Source organism: Dermacentor andersoni, chromosome 1, assembly GCF_023375885.2.
Source record: "Dermacentor andersoni chromosome 1, qqDerAnde1_hic_scaffold, whole genome shotgun sequence".
In the NCBI taxonomy this organism is placed as follows: domain Eukaryota; kingdom Metazoa; phylum Arthropoda; class Arachnida; order Ixodida; family Ixodidae; genus Dermacentor; species Dermacentor andersoni.
In genome coordinates this window covers 171,727,641-171,750,385 of record NC_092814.1, presented here as the reverse complement: position 1 = coordinate 171,750,385, position 22,745 = coordinate 171,727,641, and the positions used below count along the sequence as shown (strand labels likewise).

Here is a 22,745-nt window from a genome sequence, read left to right as displayed (position 1 = left end):
GGGTGGCGGCCATACAGAAGGAAGAACGCGAAAAATACCGGCGATGTTATATCCTGGATGAATTTTACGCAAAGGTAACGTAAGGTAGGCTGCCATCGCAATCGTGGTGATCGACGAAGGCACTATTTATTAAACACATCGAAGCACACCGGGCCATAGGGTGTAGTTGACGCTTCGATTCGCCCGCTCGACGAGCGTCCTGTTTCTTTTCAAGCAAGACATGCCAAGGTGGGCTGCGTGAGATATCCGATGCGTCCTTATGTGCCCCGACCACTACAATGTCACAAGTGCCTAAAGATAGGCCACGTCAGCGCTTCTGCAGAGGCCAGACGACATGCCTCCTTTCTGCAGGCAGCCATGACATGTTTTTATAAACAGTAAAAGAAATGCCGCGCTTGAATTGTAATAGACCACACGAGGCGATTTCCAATGCTTGTCCCAGACATAAAAAAGGAGACAAAAATACTGAACCAAATGAGGAAGTATGTCACACAACGAGGCGGCAGAGTCAGTGCAGCACCGGAGGAGACGATCGCATCGTCGACGTCGACAAGCTGTAGGTCCAAGAGACAGATTCCGGGCTCCAATTCTCCAAGTCCAGCAGAAGGTCGTCGAATTGGCATCGCTGAATCTCTCCGAGCCATTGCTGCAAGTGAACAGCGCAAGCCTGGAATCGAATGTATGGCCACGCTTGCCGCCGCGCACACGGGCTTGTCAGCGCGAGCAGCTACAGTGTACCGAAACATCATAGTCATACTGTGTCATTAAAGCATGCTGTGGCAAATAATCGACGCCCTGCAGCTGCTACTGTCTGGATTAAATACGCCAGTGGAGCTAACAGCTGCAAAAGTTATGCAAGCTATAGGCAGTCTCCAAGTTACACTGCATGTAACATCTACCCCTGCCCGCGAAGATAACGGTGCTCTGCTGTGAAGCGTGCACGTGCTATAACGCTCGATATGAGCTGCAACACGCGAGCCGTGGCTGAAGCGACGCTCTCAAGAAAAAATCACCGACGATTACGATGCTGCCTAATGCGAAATTTGAGCGCAGCTCTGTATGTGTTTTCATTTCCCGATATATTGAGGCATCGCACCGATCGCCGCACCACCTGACAGAGCCGCGACGCGCAGCGCTATATATAGCGCCGCCGCACAGCCGCTTCCCAGCAACTGCAGCTTACGCAACCGTAATTTTTACCGGGAAACGCTTGCGGCGAACACTATGTGCGAAGGCGAGCCTTATAGTTCTTTTTTTTCCCCGCACTGCCGGTGACGCCGCTGTCGCTGATGTGTGGAAGTGAGCGCCATCCAGTGGTGCTTCAAGGTGGCTTCCTCCACTTTCCTCCTCATGCTTCCGCTGCACCCTCCTCCTCAGCTTTCCTCCTCGCGCTCTCGGCATCTTTCATCCGCCGCTGCGCTCCGTGTTCGCTCGGTTACACTGAGGTACGACGCCGAGACGCGCCGACACTCAACGCGGGAACGGGCACCTATGAGCTGGGCTCTAAAAAGTGGAGAGGGTTTCGCCATATGAGCAATGCGCATACCTCCTGCTTTCCGTCGTCTGCTTTGTTCGCAGAGCAATAATACGTTGGCCCACCAAGCAGCTGTCGCTCCATCTCCGATTTAAAAAAAAGAATGGTTACAAAGTTAGGGCAGCGTGCGCCATTACAAAGCACGCGGCGCTAGGGGCTAAGGACTCGCGGGCTGCTCTGCGGGCTACTGTATTATTGCTCCGCGAAGAAGTCAGACAACTTAAAGCACGGGGTTATGCTCATTCCTGGAATAGCGGAACCCTCTCCGCTTTTTTCTCGAGAGCGTTGCTGTGTCAACGGCTAACGCGTTGCAGCTCATATTGAGCGCGATCGTACTCGTTGCACAGAACCAGTATGCTGTGCAGCCCCCGTGATCGTCTTCACCATACCACCATTCTCTTTCCTTTTCCCATTCTGTCTCGGTTATTTGCTCAAATCTCTTTCCCGGCAAAGAAGTAGCACGCTAGAGTCACTTCACTCAGGCCGACCTCTCTACCCTTATGCCATTGAAAATGCTCCCTGTCTCTCTCCTCCTCAACTGGCACCCTTTATAAGCGGAGCACCTTTTGTTTGTGCCATATTAGCCAAGGAGCACCAATATCTCTCGTCAGCTAAGTCCCTAGCGTCGAGAAGTCGCGGATTCAATTCTACGGATTTGCATAGGTTAACGAGCAAAGCTGGGTGACTCAGCCACAGGATGTACGCATAACATTAATCTTATATGCTCCATTTCATTAAAATAGAGAATAAATTACTCCTTTCTTTGTTCACTTAAATCCCAGCCTAACATGTTGTGATGAGATATTATTCGCTGTAATTTGTCCAGTGATCGGTTGTTATTGCTCCAACATGCACCTCAGGCACGATGTCGAAAAATCTTCCTCCCAGACAGCGAGCAAACGAAAACAACAGATTGAGCGGAATGCAAGACAACGTAAAATGCAAATAGCCGCACTGCGTGGAAGGAATGTGGTTCGATGATGATGATGCTGCTGCTGCTGATGATGATGATGATGAAGCTTCAAATAATGGTATAAACCTACTATGGGGGATAGGCCACGAATCGGGTTGTAATATGATTGAAAATGAAACAAATTAGTTAATAAATAAATAAGTAATACAAAAAGGAAAACAAACGAATAATCCAAGATGAGAAATAAAATGTTAATAAATGAAATAAAGTAGTGTTTAATAAGATAGTCAGCCTTGCCTAGATAGGAGTAGTAACAAGAACTTATTACTGAAATACATAAAGGATATACTTAAACATGAGCAAGTTAAATTTTGAATAATAATATTGATAATATTTTAACTGTGAATTTGTGTTTTTACTTTTTGAATTTTCTGAACTTATAATTTATTGAAGGAGAGGTAAATCAATCATCGAAACTGCGAAATATTAATAAGGCAATCTTTTTGTGCCACAGAGGACCCTTATGAAAATATGAGATGAGTTTCACATGAAAGTCTGGCGAGTTTTGACATCACAGCCATTAGACTTTCTGATGAGTTTCTTTGGAATTTTCTGATGTATTCCTAATGTAATTCTAAAACATATTGGCCACCGTCTTTCTGTAGAATTCTTGACGAGTGTTTTTCTTGTGAGCATGAAATGTCTTCCTAATGTGCGCTCCAAAGCAGTTTTCTTGTGACTTTCTCACGTCTTCCTAACGAATCTCTAATGAGCTTATGCTGGTGCTCATATTACTGCTATAACAAAATTGGCCACCACGTGTGGTAACATTTTCTCATGTGTCCCAATGGCAGTCCGACCTTATTTAAAGCTGTTACCTGTGCGTGACTGTCTTTGGTGCTATATATATGCAGCCTGTATGCATGTATGTATGTCTAGCGAAGATGCAGCACTTTTGACATGTACATGGGCCCTACATATGCTGCATGTAAGACATTACTCAACGAAAGAAATTTAACAAGAACATTTATTGGGCATATCAATGCTTCCTTAAATGCAGAAGGAGGTTAAATGAAAGGAAAACACAGTATCAGTCTGGTTACGGATGTGATATCTTCCTTTCGCTTAATCTCGCTACTTATCATTGAGGAAGGCTGTTCTTGAGGTGGAGTGTCGTCATCTTGAAGTAAGTGCACGTGTACCCTGCATGGTAGAAAGGACAGAAAATTAACAAAACTTGGCAATCAACCACAGAAATACACGCTGCATCACTTGCTGCAGAACGATCTAGAGATGTTATAGCTAGTTCTGCGAAAAATTTATGTGGTGTCGGTTCACACAAAGTTGAGGAACCACTGCGTGGCCTTTGGGTGCAGCAGTAACTACAGTAAGCAGAAATTGCTCTTGACTGTACACATGTGCAACATAGATCAGCTGTGGCATGTGTACATGTCATGAACAACTTCGGCTATATCGGTTTCCACTTGACAAAGGACAGCAGTGTCTGTGGATTGCTAGCGTGAATGACAAAATCTCACTAATTACTTGGCATTGAAATGAGCGTAGGAGTGTTTGTGTACGGGCAACCCAATGCATCCCAGAGACATAAGTGCCAGTCGTTATAGAGTATTTGCATCAGCTACGGTCACAGTTCTCACACATTCCAAGCCTACTATGTCATGCATGTGTTGGCCTCCTGAATGATGGCATATATCCCATTCAAGAAATACACCACACCATGTCTGGGTTTTTTTTATCATTTTCACCCGAGCACTGCTTTCAGAGGGAGGGCACAAGTTGAAAAACAAATGCGTAGAAGCATGATAAACAAGCTTGCATAAAAATAATTTAATAAATAAGCATGGTGGTTGCTATCCCACGTCATTAGAGAGTATTCCTCTTTGTCATGCAATCATAATGAGCTTTGACTGACACACGTCCCATTTTTGGATGTGGTATTCCTCACTGATTTTGTTGTATCAATCGGTTGCCATAGGCGAACGAAACAGATAAACAATCTAAATCCAGTGCACAGCTTGTCATGTCAATGCATGGTCAAATGGGACGAGCACACTTGTCCTTTGAGTGAATTATGGTGCTCTCCTAGGCGCATGCTGAGGCACTGGCTAGTCATCGTGCCCGATGTACATTGGACCAAATATGCATGTGATCAAAAGAATAGCCTACATTAACCCTGAAAGAAACGAGACAAATTTTGGGTATCTTTAACTAAGGAAGCCTTCAATGCCTGGGTGCCTTTGTCAATTCACTTGTGGACTGCAATGCACATATATTTCCAGCAAAAATAAATTAGGCAGCATATGCACAACAGTCATGTTGTATGGTCTCCCTTCCCTCGCTGCGCAAATTTTGTACTGAACAGTTACATGAACTGATTGAACTGAAAATTGAATCGAGAAAGGCAAGGAGGCAAGCGAGGCTTGCTTGGTTAAAGGTAGCACCAAATTTGTCTAGTGCGTGTCAGAGGCACTGTACTGTATTCCTTTCACAGGTGGTCAAATGTACATAGCGCAGACTGGCTGGTGCCTAAATATGTACCTATGAGATCAACATATTTCACCCAAAAGACCAGTATGCTCGTCCTACTTGGCCACACATATCCGCAATGGGGCTTCAGGCCGGATTAGGATTGTTTATCTGTTTTCACCCATGGCTGAAAATTGGCAAGAGAAATCAGTCGGGCACACCACGTAAATAACAATAAGTGTGAGCCAGCCTCCATTATCAATGCATGAAGAAAGGCATCCTTTGTAGATTATAAGGGATAGAAATTAGTCTGTGCCTATTTACTTACTTCTTTTTATGCAAACACCATTTATCATGATTTTATGCCTTTGTATTATAACTTCTGCCATCCCTCTCAAATTAACTGGTGCACAACACAAGTGCACATCCAGTGCTATTTTTGTTAGTCCTTCCAACAACTTAAACAGTCAGTTGTTAGCCAAGGTCATGTTGCATAGTCTCCCTTCCCTCGCTGCATAAATTTTGTCCTGAAAAGTTACATGAACTGATTGGCAAATTCAAATGGACACTACAAGTTTCGCCGAGTGGACACAGCTGGTTCTCAGAAATGCACAAAACCGTGATGGGTATCTGTTGGCATCCTGGAGTGTGTGCAAACTAGCTGTGACATTGCTGCAGCAGACACACTCACAACTGCTACAATGCCTACCAGCATGAATAGGGGCAGCTTGCAAAGAAAAGAATACGAAAAAAGTGAGAGAAAAAATAGAAAGCTTACCAGAAAACACCTCACTACTTAAGTAACTGCAGCACAATGAATACTGGCCTTCCTATTTCATTTCAAGAAATTCGAGTTCATCAAATGTGTATTTGCCAGTGACAGTTATTCTGAGAACAAGACAGACATGATTGTAAACATCAATGTTAAACAATGGTTTGCACACTGCGTGCTTAGACCTTTGAGATATATGGCACACTACACTTCGAATTCTTACATGGACAAAAACAGCACATGTGTGTATCATAGGCAGAAAGGAAAACAGGGAAATATATGCTACAGCATAAGAAACAGTTCCAAACAAATAAAACCAAAATAAAGAAGAAACATACTGTGCAATAGGCAAAAATAAAATGGACTTGCAGCCAAGCAATTGATGCGAGAAAAATACTAAACGTCAGGACATGCGAGGTGTAGTTTTAACAGAACAAGATAACGTGTACATAATGTCTACAAACACAAATAAGCAGCAAGTGGAATAAAGTTGCACAAATATTTAGCCTATTTAGCAAGATGCATTAAGTAATATGTCGATACACTTATCACTAATGATACCGAGATCCTACTTTTGTGAACACGTACACTTAAAGCATACCTGACATGTCCATCCAGATTACACGGCGTGCTGCTGCAGCCATTGCCACGGGTTATGTGGACACTGTTGTGGGTCACGGCTTCACCACTACAAAGATAATTCTGTGTTAACTTACAGCTGTGGCACAATAAGACTATCACATCGTGAACACATGCAAGGAGCATGTAAAAACAGTCACGAAAACAATGCCTGCACTGGTGCAGGGTGGCAACAGAGCACAAAGTCGAAGTCACTGATGAATGTCACGATAACAGGGACCCCTTCAACAAGACAAAATTTCACACGCAGCAGCAGCAGCGCATTACATAAATGTTTGTTTACATAACGATTCTAGAGTTTCTTTCATGACTTTAAGTAACTATCCCTTGAATGTTTACTTACGTCAAAGTTATGGCAACACGCCTTCAAAACAAACCTGTACCAGTAGCACGCTGTGATTGCTTACATTTTTTTTCCCCCTAATACTGCTCGTAAATCGAAAACCTTGTAAGCAGAGATTATCTACAACGTCGAATCATTTATAAGCAAGGAAACGTCGTAGCAGTAAGAATCGGTCAAGAGGTAGATGAGTCGTTATCATGCGACTTCAGCAGAAAAGCGGGAGCTCACGCACAAGCGCGCATGATGAATACGATTATTTCCGAACGTAATCTTTCTCATCAGAAGAAAACGCTTATCAAGATTTTCAATTCTGCATTATGGCAATAAATTCGCGCAACTAAACTCTGACACCCAGCAAGCATCGGCATAGGTTTCACTGTTGTCGTGGGAGTTCTCTTTCCTACGTTCGCAAGGCACCCTATGCCCACACGAGAAGCACGCACAACACGTGTGTAGTTAGCAAGCACGATTACTCACCTTTTGAATGGCACGACGCGGTCGAAAAGCGCCCTCCAAGTTGCCGGTGCTTCGATGTTACTTCCAGCAGACATGCCGGTGCATAGTGGACGAGCAGTGGCACGCTAACAACACGCATTAATTCTTCGCGACGTCCACCCAACTTTCCACGACAACCAGAGACAAAGGGAACGCACTCCACGGCATGAACATCGTTGGTCCACATTTGGCTGGCGCGCCACGCACACGGCGAGTTTGCAGCGAGACACAAGCTGTCTGTGGCACTTATGCGCACGCGAACTAAGTCACATTTCGTTACAGCAAACACAAAAACACACGATCAAACAAGCACATCGTTGCAGCTCGCACACCCGACCGACTCGTAAACAGGGCGACAGGCTGATTGGATTGGATTGGATTGAAAACGGGACGGTGGGTGGCGCCACCAACAGGTCGGTTGGGGCCAGCCAATGTCTCGGCTAGCGTCATCTGAGGATTTGTGCGGCTGCCTAATTGCGCATAGCTGTTGCAAGACAAACAGAACCACAGATAAGTCTATATTGTAAGCTATAGCTTGGCATAGAAAGAAATTCTATAACGCATTTTCAATTTGAATCACTTCTGCTATCTGCAGCCAGCAAAAGCATGGCCTTCGAGATCTGAAAATGTTAACCCTATAGAAAACCGTTGCGGTGACGTTATTCGAACGATTTTCACTTCGGTTACCTCTCATAAAACCCGTGAATTACGCATTTCGCTGCTCCCCGTGCTACCTGCGCCGTCACTTCAATTTAAATAACTTCCTGCTGTCGTTAACATCAACTATATAGCCTCAGACATCGTTGACGCGATCTTCGAGAGACACATGTGCAGTGTGCGATGTTTTAGTGCCCGTTGCAACAGTGTCAGTCGGAAAGCATCAAATCTGCTCGTGTGGCGCAGCTTACACCCCTGCCGTCCGTATCTTGCTTTCGTGTTAGTGTGTTTAATGTGCGCGGGTTGCACTCCTGTCGCTCGTGCCTTCTGTGTTGATCGTGCTACCCATGAAGATTCCTCGAAAAACCCACTGTCTCGGCAGCGTGCATTTGTCCTATGTGGTATATGTCAGAAATGTGCGCTGGCGTACGATGTGCTTGCAACCAAGTACTACAGTGCGTTCCAGCAAATAGACGCTGCCGCTTACGCGCAGTTTTTTTTTTTTTTTTTTTCCGTCGTGGTTGTTCAGTGGCTATGGTGGTGTTGGGCTGCTGAGCACGAGGTCGCGGGATCGAATCCCGGCTTCGGCGGCCGCATTTCAATGGGGGCGAAATGCGAGAACACCCGTGTACTTAGATTTAGGTGCACGTTAAAGAACCCCAGGTGGTCGAAATTTCCGGAGTCCTCGATCCACTATGGCGTGCCTCATAATCAGAAAGTAGTTTTGGCACGTAAAACCCCATAATTTTTTACGCGCAGTTTTCCATGTCATGATCATGTCAATCTGCACAATTGTCGGTTTGCCACTTAAAGACTAGTAACACATTCGAGAAATCAAACTGCTCAGAACAAGGCATACGCTATAGGTTTGCACTGTTTAGCAAATGTGATAACGGGGTAACACGAACTTACAGTGCTCTTTAAAAGGGAAAGAAAATGACGTCGTTGTTTTGTGCCTAGCCCTGATATATCGGAAGCGTTTCCAGAGTACTCGGCGCTCACGCTGTGTTATATCGTTTTCTTAATTTCTTCATTCACCCACCCAAGGTACTGGGTGTGAGTGACTTAATTGCTAGATATTAATTAACAGTGCATTAATTAGCATCATCTTCATTAACAAAGGTCGTGGGTTCGAGTGGCTCAACTGTATCTTAACTGTGCCCTAATTAACATCGCCTTCATTAACACCGAAGATCATGGGTTCGAGTGTCTTAATTGACTATATCTTAATGAACAATACCTCAATTAATATCGCCTTCATTAACAACAATGGTCGTTGGTTCGATTCCCACACAAGGTAATGTGTTCGAGTGACTTAATTCCTAGGTCGTAATTAACCGTGCCTTAATTAGCATCATCATCATTAACAAAGGTCGTGGGTTGGAGTGCCTCAAATAACTGTATCTTAACTACGCCTTAATTAACCGCGCCTTCATTAACACCAAAGGTCGTGGGTACGAGTGTCTTAATTAACGACATAATAATCAGCTGCACATTAACATTAAATTAACAGGCTTCGACTTCCACTAAGGGTCGTACGTGCGTTCGAGTGCATTAATTAACTATATCTTCAATAACTGTCTTAATTAACGGTGTCTTAATCAACACCAAAGGTCGTGGGTTCGTAGCCTTACTTACCGCCAAAGGTAGTGGGTTCGACTCCCATGAAAAGTTGAGAGTTTGTAACCTCTTTGTACATCGAGTGCTCACGCCGACAATGCCGGATTTTCCGGCTCATGAGCCATTTAACGCTATCGCATTACAAAGAATTTTTCACGACTTGGCATCGTACACATTCATATATGATGTACTTTGACATTAGCAATAACACAAAAAAGCTGTATACTCCTCTCACCAGAAATCCTAAGGTGCATTGTCATTTGAGTCTCTGATGTACTTGTGATGCCAAAAAACATTAGACGATGCATTTCTTATGAATGTCTGATGTCACCTTAGGAACACATAACGTCCTCTACAGAAACTCATGGTTCATTTTCATAAGGGGAAATTATAAATGGCTCGGCAAACGTTCCTGTGGCTGTATCCTAATGCCATTGCTTCAAGGGAGAGTATAACATTACGGCTTAAAGGCGGTCCTAGATTACGAAGCGGAATGTCTAAACATCGTTTTCGATTAGTAGGAGTGCACCGACACGATAATAAAATGTGATCGATGGATTCCGGCTCATTGTAGAGGTAGCATAAAGGGGATACCACCAGACGACATATCTGTGCAAGTAAAAATTAAGTCTTAGAATACAGCAACGGTAGCCTTTTAAATGATACTTCGAATTGCCTGTTAGGACACCACTGTCGGTTCCAAGAATAATTTAGATGCATAAAATCTGCAGATTTTGCTAATAAGGGGCCCTTTTTGTCTTCGGTCAAAGAAAACTGCCGATATCTGGCTGCAGCGATGCACACAATTGCCCGCAGCACAGACCTCACCGGACCTGTGAAAGAAGCTCGTGCTAAAGAACTGGCTATTTCATCAACATCAATGTCTCGGTGGCCTGGGGCCCATACTAAATGAACTAAACTGGGGCGGATCTAATGTACAAAACGTGTTCAAAGCTGTCGAATTTGTAGACGTGTTAAGCGCGCTGCATACAGAAAGAATCTGTGACGATAATAACTTTTGTAGTATGAAGGGTAACTTTCCCTAGGCAAGAACTGTTGCCAGAAGTTCGACCTAAAGAACTGATGTGTAATCTGGTAGGCGAAGTGAAAGACCAATCGAGGGATGGTGAGTAGATTCCCATGCCTGCCTTCTCTTCACACGAAGAAGCATCAGTCACTATTAAATTTATTGGGAAACGGGCCAAATAGTCTTATAAAAGTTCATTCAAATATATTGGGGGCAGCAATTGGGGGCAGCGTTATTGCGAAAAATGTCTGCAAATTCAATTTTGAGCGACAATGTGGACCTATCAAGCGGAATGATTTCCCTAAGGCGAACATTTAAAGGTGCTAATTGTGCTTGCACAAATACAACTTGTGGGGTATGCAACCGTGACCACGTGTTCTCAAAAAATTAATTTGATTCACTAATAAAGGTATATTGTCTACGTCGTAGAAGAGATTCATAAGCTCTTAAGCAGGTTTGAACCGTAAGCATGCAGAATCTCGTGTGAAGAGAAGGTAGGCGCGCTTCCTGGTATAATACATTACTAGCAACGAATTTATGAACACCTAAACATAGTCGAAGAGCGTCTCTCTCTAAAGGGACAAGTAACCTTGTTTTATACTTTGCATTTCGGGAGAACAAAATGCAAATTCTCGAATCGGTCGTACATATAGATACGGTAAATAATAATTAGTGTGTCATTTCGCACGCCAGAACGCCGGTTACTGATTCCACGTAGTAAACCTACGGTTCGTGTCCCTTTCGTTGCAATATTTTCTATGTGGGAACACCAGCTAAGTTTTCCGTCATATGTGATACCCAAGTACTTAAGCGACTCTACCTGTGGAATGGTTCTCTGATCATATACTGCTTATAACTGCACCGGCCCGGAAAGCGGAAAAACAAGGACTGCACTTTTGTTTACGTTTAGCGACAGATGAAGATTGTGAAGCCACGTCTCCAGAGTACAGAGGTACGTTTGCAAAGACAGGTAAAGGAAATTGATATCTCTTGCTGTCGCGAAAAATGCGACGTCGTCTGCATAGTCCAGAGCGCCAGTTCCTCACCTTCTTTACTTCTCGCAGTCAGGAGGTGCACGGTTGACAAAGGGCACAATAAGCAAGCTATTGCTGGGAAAAAGAAATAAAAAAAAGTGAAATTTTCTGAAGCCGTCGTCTTTGACCTACAAATAGTGATTATCACAGTGCTTATGTGTTGGCCGTGACCGCGAGGTGCTCACTGTTGGTTAACAACCGGGCAAATAATGTTTTTACCACTGGCAACATTGGCGGATATATTTCTAGAAGGCGCGGAGGGATAAAGGGCAAGCGCCTCATGCACATTTATGGAGGATCGAGCCTCGACTTACTGCTGTTTCGACTTGTGAATGGCTACAGGAATTGTGGACTACTACAACTAGCGCACCTAGCGGTCGCTAGCCAGTAACGGACGTATAGTTTCGATGAGAGGAATTGGTTTTCGTCGTCACGATATCTTGCAAACGGCAGATGGTTCTTTGAGGGTTAAGTGGATGTTTAAGCTCTGGGCCCACTTCAACGCATAAATACTCTCGTAAGGCAACAGCTGAGCCAAGTTCAGTGAAGCCTGCTGATAAGAAAAAAAGGCGAGTTTATGTTTTCAAAGTTTAATTTAAGCGCGGAAATATTTCATATAAAGATGAGGAAATTTTTAAATCAAGAAGAACAGTGACACCAGCTTTATAACGCCGTAAACACACACACGCACACAGTGCCCATATGCTATATATATATATATATATATATGTGTGTGTGTGTGTGTGTGTGTGTGTGTGTGTGTGTGTGTGTGTGTGTGTGTATGTATGTATGTATGTATGTATGTATGTATGTATGTATGTATGTATGTATGTATGTATGTATGTATGTATGTATGTATGTATGTATGTATGTATGTATGTATGTATGTATGTATGTATGAGGAGGCCGTGGGAGTGAGTGAGTGAGTGAAGAAACTTTATTGCAGGTCCGGCGAGGACGCGAACTCGTCGCGCACCCGGCTGGTCCCACGTCGGGACCGGCAGGTCTAGCCCACCGGCCCGGTCGCGGGCACGCCGGACGGCCAGGGTTTGCTTTTCTGGAGCGGGGCTACGCAGAAGCGAGTCCCACTCCTCCTTGATGAACTTGTGGTATGTCGACCCGCACTCCCAGAGCATGTGAGGTAGAGTGGAGGTCTGGCCGCAGGACGGGCATGCATCGTCGCGATACACGTCGGGGTAAGCCTCGTGGAGAGCGGACAGACATGGATATGTGCTGGTCTGTAGGAGCCTAAGCGAAACGGCTTGCGCCCTATTCAACTTGGGGGGAGGGGGTGGAAAGACCTTCTGGACATGTAAACATATTTAATAATCTCGTTGTGAGTAGCGGGAGCGTCCCTGTGACCGTAGAGAGGAGGGGAGTCAGTGCTCCTTATAGAGGAAGCGCGGTCGGTGAGGTCACGCGCAGCCTCGCGGGCAGACTCATTGAGGTTCGGGGGAGCACCCTGGACCGACCCTACGTGAGCGGGAAACCAGTGGATTGAATGATGCGTGAGAGCATATTGACACGAGCTGCTAAGGAGACGAGCAGCTTGCTTGGCAATGCAACCCTTCTGAAAAGCCCTAACTGCCGTTTTGGAATCGCTATATATCTCGGGCCCACGACCGTCTAACAGGGCGAGGGCGAGGGCGACTTGCTCGGCGACTCCGGGGTCTGAAGTGCGAATCGAGGCGCTATTGGAAATCTTGCCGCTGGAGTCGACCACAACGATGGCAAAGGTCTTCCCGTCACTGTACTCCGCGGCGTCGACAAAACTTGCTCTAATGTCGTGTTGCTTGATCTGTTTGAGGATGGCTGCTGCTCTGGCCTTGCGTCTGCCCTCGTTGTGGGTAGGATGGACGTTTCGGGGCACAGGGGCCACTTCGAACTTGTCTCGAATGCACCTAGGGATCGGGGTACTGACCATCGGGAATCCCGCAGGTTGGTAACCCAGCTCTTCGAGGATGTGTTTACCCGCCGCTGTGGTGCTCAGGCGAGTGAGTTGCGCGCGTTCTTGGGCTTCGGCAATCTCCTCGGCAGTGTTGTGCACCCCCAGCTTGAGGAGATCCTCGGTATGGGTCCTGATGGGTAGCCCGAGAGCCCTCTTGACCACTTTGCGGATGAGAGCGTTGAGCTTGTCTCGCTCCGTTCTGAGCCAGTTGTGCATAGAAATTGTGTACGTAAAGTGACATAGTACGAAGGCATTGATAAGCCTGAGATTGTTTTCCTTCATTCCTCGGTGCCGGTTTGCTATTCTGCGAACGAGGCGGAAAGCGTTGTCCGTCTTTGCTATGATCTTGCGGAGAGCCGTTCCGTTTCCGCCGTTGAATTCGACAAACATGCCCAGGACCCGAATAACATCGACCCTGGGTATCACCCCCCTCCCACCCCCCCGTCACAAGTGCGAAGACTGATGCTGCTTTCGGAGACTGGCTTCCAATCTTTGGATCTGCCTCCCTTCTCTTTTCTGTAAAGCAGAAGCTCCGACTTGGCGAGGGTGCATCGAAGTCCGGTGGGGCGGAGATACTCCTCGATCACGTCGATCGGAAATCTTGCATGGCTTCTTCGACTCGACATGCAGTCTCCTGCATGGCTTCTTCGACTCTGCCCTCGCAGCCGCAGGAGCACTTTCATTTTCAGCATTTTCAACTACAATATGACGCCATACTGTAGTGCCCTCTTCTGGCGCGAAAATGGATCTATAGCGCTTTCTGCATATATAGCCGACCTCAACGATGCGGTTTGCTTGATCCTTTTGCACCACTTGCGGCTTCAAAAGCTGTCTGTATGCTTTTAAACAATTTCCCTACGGCAACGAAAAAGCGTAATTTATTCAGCATTTGCGGCGATTCTGTTTTGTTGTGAATATGCGGTGGCACTAGGCAGGATAAATTTGGACGAGGTATATTTGGCAGGGCTGCTCTTGTCACTTGGTGCAGAACCTTGCTTCAGGCAGTACGGCGACAAAGACCGTTGTTACGACTTTTTCCCATCCTCGCCATTGTAAAGTATACTAAGTGTTAAGTTGAGTGAAGAAAAAGGATCCATATCTGCGAAGAAATGGTTGGACATAAAGAAGACGAAGACACGCAGTCCACGAGCGACGGCCTGCACGAGCGCTGGCACGCTCTGTTGCGACCACTGCTAGTAACCGCCAGACGTCTATGCTTGAGTCTGACCACCGTCATTTCGTCAGATTTAATTTGGTGCTGGAGCCCTGAACTCCGATGTCAACTGCGCGAGGCGCGTTGCAGCGTCCGGCCCCGATACGTTCCAGAGATTCTGCCTCTTACCTGCGTCCAACCTGCAAAGAACGAGCTCCGCGGTCGGTGATACCGATGGACCTCAAACGACGGCGATGTTGCAACGAAAGCGCCAGCGAAGTGGGACCACAGAACGGCCGCCTCAAGTACCACGCAGCACCTCTAGTCGGCAATTGTCCCAGCCTGTGCCTGCCGGTCAACTTGAGTTACCATCACGGCATCCTGAGTCATTGCCGGGTGAACCACGACAATTTGTGCAGGTACAGCGCGGCCAGCGGCTGCTTCCTCCACGCAGAGCTTTCCCCAAGGACCGAGTTCCTTTGGGTCATCAACTTCGAGCTACGCGAGGTCAATCACTGTCGGCAGGCGCCGGTGGGTCTGCGTGGACACGGGGTTCCCATCGTGTCCAGAACGCAGCGCAGAAACGCGTTCGCGCTGATCCACTGGCTGCTCATGGAGTACCGCTGCATCGAGTTCATGGAGTTGTGCGAGTCGGGCATCGAGCAAAACCACTTCCTGATCCGGGACGGCCTCCGGATGAGCCGCGATATGGGGCATGTGAAGCTATGCAACTCCTTGCTGGACGACTACCTGACCAGGGACCTCGACGACGCGCTCCGCTCACTGGTGACCACGCTCGGTATGCCGGAAATAATGAGCGTGCGCTTCTCGAGCGTTCGCGTGCCCATATTATGAGCTGCTTTGCAAGCGCGAAGCAGCGGTCGTCCGCACGAGTATGTCACGTACGCGGTCGGCAAGTGTCCCAGCTTATGCCCGTCCGTGAACCAGCTCTTCTCGAACCTTTACCGGCGGAGCATTCTCGGCCATCATCGGGTGAACTGCGACAATTCGTGCACGGTCAGCACGGCAAACGGCTGCTTCGTCTGCGTGAAGCTCTTCCTGTGGAACGAATTCCTGTGGGTCATCAACTTCGAGCTACGCCAAGTGAGCTCAGGACGGCTGGCCCTGGCGGTATGCGTGGACACGTGGTTCCCTTCGAGTACAAGATGCAGCGCAGCCACTCGTTCCGTGTTCATCCGCTGGCTTTACTGGAGCACCGCTGCATCGATATTGTGGAGCTGTGCGAGTCGCGCACCTCGCAAAATCACTTCCTGTTCTGGGACGGCCTTTGGCAGAGCCGCAACCTGCTGTATGACTACCTGCCCAAGGATCTCACCGGCGCTCTCCGTACCATGGTGACCACGCTTGACGCGATGGAGATTTTGAGCGTGCGATCCTCGGTCGTTGGCGTGCAGATACATTGCGAGCTATTTGGCAGGTGCGAAGCCTTTCGTACACCCATATTCCACGACAACTGGATTGAGCTGCCCGAAACCGAGGTACTGATGCGCCAGGCTTCATTCCTGCACAAGACCTACGCCAACGAGCTTTTCGCGATGGTCTACTCGTGCTAAGTTGTGGCCAACCTTGTGCCTCACAACGTGATCACCGAGGAGCTCGCCGTGAGCCGCTGCACGCCTACCGTGCGCGGGCCACCATATGGGTTCGCGGCGCTGTTCGCCGCGTCGCCGACCGGTGGGCGCTGCTCGAGGCTTCCGGGGCACTGAGCGCCAGCGCGAATGTCAACCGGCTGGCAGTCATTCGCACCGTGCGCGTGTGCCTGATTTCCAAGAGAGGCCGCGAAATATGCCACGCTGACTTCTTGAGCCCCTTAGCTTGAACGATGAGTGCGGCATTCTAATACAACTTTCATGGCTCATAATTTTGGTTTTTCAGATATAAAATCACTTGGGAAGTTCCAAGAAGAGTAATCTGCTAGTATAGGCTTATAAAGCGATTGCTTTTTGTGTTCTTGTGCTATTAACGATTGTTTGCAATGCTAACAAAAAGGTGTCACCGAGTACTTTAAGACTGAACGTCCTCTTCATGTGGCGTCGCACACACTTGATCTTGCGTGGGGAGTTCCCTGGACGCTTCGTGAAGATTCACCATTTGCTAGCCTAAATACGCGTGTCTAGGGCTCTCTGCATATGGCCATCTGCCGACATCCGGAGTGTACGTTTCAGGTAGCCTCGAAATTAATTAGCTTCTGACAACAACCGCCTCTGCTCGAAGGGACAAATTTCGACATCGCTGATATGTTATAAACGTGTGAAACGTATAACTATTTTCTGTCTTCATAGTCCACTCTTGTATCGCGAGAACGCTGAGCAGGTAAGTTGCCTCGGTCCGCCGTGACTGTGAGTATATCCTACTGCAATAAAAAGCAAGAGAAGGGTTCACAGGATAACAGAGGCTTGAAACTATAAAGAGTGGTAGAACAATGTTGCTGACGTCCCACGTTGCGACAGGGTGTATTTTCTTCGTCAGGGCATTTAAGCTTAAGCATTACACTTTTGAGCACTGTGATATGCTTAAACCGTTATGCGAACTAAGGAGAGCAAAATTCGGACACTACTTCCATAACGAGTGCAAATCTGTGCATGGGTTCACCGAAGTAGGGTTTTTGGGACAAAATATTCCGTTCGTCAGCCGCATATATCAGCAAAGCCTGTGGGCGATATTAAGGCGATGATCTGACGAACATGATGGCACCGTACGCCTGTGAACGCACGGGTGTCGCTAGAGTAGCACACAGCACGCTAAGGAACCCCAAGTTAATAAAGAACCCCTATTGGTCAAAATTAATCCAGTCGCTCCCCAACTGCGGCCTATCTCCTAATGAGATCATGGCTTTGGCGTTTAAAACTCATGTAATATAATTTAATTTAACAATTCAAATGTCCAACTTGCGGGTTGCTGGTTCAGAGGGTATTTTTTTTTCATGAGATATTTGGCTCATGCCTATGAAACTAGAGTTGCAGCGCAAGAACATCTGGACCGAGACGATGGACAGAGCGAAGGCTTTTCAAGATATGTCTGCGCTGCATCACAACTGTGCCTCCGCCCAAGCGTTGTGAGCAGAAATGTAAGAATGAAGGAATAGCAACTCTTGTTGTTTTGTCCTGTGGACCAATCTGATAGCTCTGGTGAAGAACTATCGTCTGTAGCTAAAGTTTCTCACGTTAACCAAGCACAAATTCCTGGACTTTTTGCAAAAACCTGTTAATTATCTTCGGTGGCTTCCTTTAAGGCCTGAAATGTAGCCTACATTTAAATTATTGCAGTGGCTACGGCGTGACTAGTTAAGTTTTCACGTCTTAAGGTTCATAAAACACGTAAAAAATTTACGTACAGGGTGGTCCACTGTTAAAGGGAACACCGGAGAGCGTGGCGTCTGCTCGGGACCACCGCCGGCTGGTGTTTTGCGCGGGAACAGTGAGCGCTGTGGGCGATACTCTTTCGTCGTCTGCTACCGTCTGCTGCTGCGCTCCTGATCGGCGCCAAGCAAGCAGCTCGCGTAGTCCGTATTGCAAGCAGCCACGTCTCTTCCAGCTGGAAGGAAAGCGACTGAATTGATCGATAATCAGATAAATGTTGCCCCCCACGTTAGCAGGAATGACACTGCCGTCGTTTTTTGGTGGCCTTCTTGTTTTCTAAATAATTCCCCGCTTCAGAAAAAAAAAATTATTGTACACGTCGAGTACTATAATTCCGCGACAACTCGATTGATAGCTTTAAAAAAAATTAAAATGCTCTTCAACGGCGGTTGCGGATTCTTTGTTCAGCCTACGTACTGTAGCGACTCGAATACGCATTAGTGCACGTGAGAGGGACACTACATGGAGAAACATTATCTAATATAGCTGTGCCACCAAGATACCTTCATAAAAATTATAATGTATGTATTTTAAGTCGAAACGCCAAACATATATGCGAGGTAATATATTGCCTTATCTAATTTTCTTTCAGCTTTACAACGGCGGCCGGTCAGAGTGTGACCATGCAGTCTCCGGCCGATTTTACAAACGCGTGAACGGCTTGCTTCGCGACGATCTGAGTGCTGCAGAAGGCGATAGAATACGGCGAAAGAGCCCCACCCACAGCGCTCAATGCGCCAGTGCGATACACGTGCACGCACCTTTTATCGCCTTATCTGGCGATTTTTCAGTGCATCGAACTATCGCTGCTAACACGTGCTCCTTCCTATCTTGCTTCCACTCGGCCATATACTTATAAATACGCGCTACACCTCTGAACAAACATTCATTCTGTTCTACTGACTGCGCTGATGCTTTGTTGGTCCGGCGTTGCTGCGAACATGCCATGGCTATGCTACAGTGGTGACGAGGATGGAGATCGCCCATTGCCGGGAAAGTCGACCCTGAACCTGATCCCACGCAGAACCATCATGGCTCATCACCGCCTTCCGGATTTCGAGGAAGTCAAATATAAGTGGAAGCCGTACCTTATTAAAGTAAAAGCATACTGCCAAGCGAATGCGGTTGAAGACTCGACTAAGAGCATTAGTGGTTGCCGCGTTAAATACGCATACAATGCAGGTCCTGGCAGGGAAGGTGACTCCGCGCAAGCCAAATGCCTTGACGTATGAAAAAGTCCTCGAATTTTTGAGTGAGCACTACAATCTCAAGAGGCACGAAATCACCGAACGCTACAAGTTCTTCAGTCGTTGTCAAGCGGAGGGCCAGCCGACTAATGAATTCCTAGTAGACATTCACTGAATTTTGGCAGTGCTTTGGATCGCATGCTACGAGATCGCTTTGTGTGTGGTGTCCGGTCAATTGCACTGCAGGAACAGCTGCTACCAAAACGGCAATTAACGCTAGAAGACGCTGAAGCAATGGCCCTTGCAGCTGAGGATACGGACAATGATGTAAAAAAAAAAAGAAAACATGATCGGACTGGCTACGACACCCGCGTTGAAACTACAGGCGCATCCAGAAAAAAATGAACAGCCCTTCCCCTACCGGAAAAGGGGAGTAGGCGAAGCTCGTCGTGCGTGCACCTGACTTTCGTCACGGTTAAAACCCACAGATAACGGCACCGGATTCCTTCGGTCTCCCACTCCCTCAGCTCGGTATCTTCTCGTTGCTGTCGTATTGCCTGGGCTCCGCCGGCCAACGGCTGGAGCGGCGCGCCGACGACGAGCCCTTTCACGGGCGAGTTCTCGCCGCCGCTCGTCGAAGGCTGCCTGTTCCTCGTGGGAACGCACAACTACGCACAACGCGTGGCCGTCCCATCCATTTTGCGAGACTGAACTGAACGGAAACGAAGTCGGCGCAGCGCGCGCGATACGCTTTTCTGCCCTTTCCCTCCGCGGCGGAAGTGAAGCGGCTCTGATTGGTTTCACGCATGGCGTGAGTGCACGCCTATGCAGCTGAAATCCTTGCTAATGACTCGCGCTCCGGCCGAAACACCAATGGCCGAAACAAACCATCCAGGATGAAATTATTCTGCTACACAGGACGCCTTCCAGTACTTCCAGTACTTGGGAAGCTTGCGCTCCAGGTTTGTCATAAAGAGGTGACAGTGGAGTGTGCGCTGACCGTGTTGGAATGTGCGGGACCAAGCCTCTGTGGTCGCAACTTAATCCAGCTGCTGAACGGCGCAGGTACTCCGGTGGTTCGTTTTGTCGAAGACTCCACGTCAACGAAAGGACCGATCAAATCCAGCGTGAACAGCATATTCAACGACTACCACGACGCGTTCTCCGAGGAACTGGGGCTAATCAAGGGTCCTCCAGCCAGTGTGGACCTAAAGGAAGGCGCCGTAACCAAGTTCTGTAAGGCCAGACACATCCCACACACGCTACGCGAGCGAGTGTCACTTGAACTAGACCGTGTTGTTTCCGTGGAAGTGCTGTCGCCGGTGGCGACAGCACTTCCACGGAAACCAAATTCGTTCCAAATTCTTCCGTTCCGTTCCAAATTCTTCCGTTCCGTTCCAAATTCGTTCCGAATCCGTTCCAAATTCTTTGGAACGGATTCCAAAGAAAGATTGATACGGTATTGGCTGGCCTTTCAGGAGCACAGACTTCTTTTGACGATGTGATCATTCCAGAAATAGCGAACGACAGCGGCGAAATGCTGAAGTACGTCCTAGAGCGTTTCCGAGAGAATGCACGGTGTAAAGCTAAGGTTCGATAAGTGAAACTTGCGCAATCCCCAGCAGTAACTTATCTCGGGCATCGTATCGATCGTGATGGGCTTCATCCGACCTCGACACTGTCATGCAGGCACCGAGCCTCTGTAATGTTAGGGAGCTACGTTTGTTTTTACGGATGATTACTTTTTACGCGAGGTTTCTGTCGAACATGTCAACCACACTTTGTCTATTGTATCAGCTGCTTGAAAAAAGTGCACGTTGGCGATGGAAACAGCCTCAATTGCTCGAATTTAATCTTTCCAAGCAATGCCTTGAAGAAGCCAAGGTTCTTGTTCATTTCGACCCTTCGCAGAAATTTAAAACTTGAATGCGGCGCGTCTCCGTATGGTGTGCGAGCTCTCTTGTTTCACACGACCGGTAATGTTCACAGGCCTATCGGTCTCCGCTCGCGAACATTGACCCAGGCAGAGCACAACTATACACAGCTCGAGCGAGAGGCTCTGACACTGGTATTGGGGGTCCCGAAATTTCGTGACTACCTTCTAGGCCGGGAATTTACTTTGGTGACTGAGCCCCAGCCGTTGCTGGGCCTGCTGAGATCAGACAAGCAAGTGCCCACAATAGCCGCTACACGGATACAACTTCGTTGGTCCGGCGTTGCTGCGAGCACGCCATGGCTATGCTACAGGATGCCCTTCGGGGCTCCATTAGTATCGAATGGTATCTTACCTTAGTGGTACGCTGCCGCAATGAGTTCCCCCATGACACTACACGAACGGAGCGTTTCATGTCTGAAACCGGTTGGAAGTAGTGCATAACAGATATACATTTACTTTCATAATGGCTGTGAGTCTACTATGTGGGGAGTCCTTGCTTACAAGCTATAGCTTGTGCCACAAACTCTAAACAAATGCTGGAAAGACAGAGGCTTATTAAGTGAACATACTGGAGAACCACGCAATAATTGAAAACAAGGAATGGGGCAGTGCTACCCACAATTGCAGATGTGGAATCCTTTGTCGATTATATGCTGTAAAAGAAACACGGGCTGAATTTAACAAATCATTTATTTCTTCAGTGCTATATGCCATTGGCCGCTCGCCTTCGCCAACAGTATGTCTATGCAGCGTCAAGATTGGCTGGAATTTACTCTTACGAACAACTCTAGCGTAGGAGCTTTTTGTGAACACGTGCCCTAAATATTAGGTCGTAGCGAACTAAGACGAACTAAGAAGAAAGAAGTGCAGACGAGCGTCCGTGGAGGTTCACGCCAATGCGCTGACATTGGAAAATAATTTTCTCAGTTTCTTTGTTCACTCAGACATTCTTAGTGATTTTTGGAATTCCTATCTGCCGACCGCAATAGCTGCTTTCTTGCTCTTACAGGTAACGAAAGTTGGCACCCTTACCGCTCTTTAGTTTTTCGGTGAAGTTTCCACAGACGTACCGCTAGTTATTACGAGGTTGCCCCAGCTACTTCACAGTGAGCTCTTTTTACTACGGTGGAATGGGGCACATGGCACTCAACAATGATGTAGCACGGCGCTTTTTTATTTATTTATTTGTGATACCCTCAAGGTACATAATTGTACATTGCAGAGGGAAGGGGCGATAATACATTCGAAGAGTAAAAAATGCAGGATTAGTTCAAGGAATTTCTAACGAACAAAAGCAATATGAAAAAAGTAGTAATACATTCATAACAAATATCAGAGGCTTACATAACATGATAATACACAAAGAATACACTTTAGCAAGCAGACAATGTTCACGAATAAGCACATAATTATGCCATTTGCTACCATACATTATTTTATGTTGATTAGTGCATTCTTAAAACGAGTGGGGTCACTGATGCTAACTAATGATGTTGGTAGATTATTCCAGTCGACTGAAGTCCTAGGAAGGAATGATTGTGAGCACGCGACGGTGTTATGACGGGGTACGTTAACTTTATGTAAGTGGTCACGACGAGCCGAATAATAAGGCGCAGGTTG

General features: G+C 47.1%; 1 long non-coding RNA gene across 2 annotated transcripts; it reads right to left on the bottom strand.

Annotated features, from left to right (window-relative positions):
* Positions 1-3,455: 3,455 nt before the first annotated feature.
* Positions 3,456-7,530, bottom strand: LOC126546989 (uncharacterized). 2 transcript variants are annotated; one of them, XR_008608922.1, is made up of 3 exons: positions 7,166-7,530; positions 6,295-6,394; positions 3,456-3,650 (listed from the first exon to the last, which is right to left on the bottom strand). It is a non-coding gene; the product is annotated as an uncharacterized lncRNA (long non-coding RNA). The 2 variants fall into 2 exon arrangements; XR_007602638.2 differs by having other exon boundaries at positions 6,308-6,394.
* Between the last annotated feature and the right edge of the window lie 15,215 nt (positions 7,531-22,745).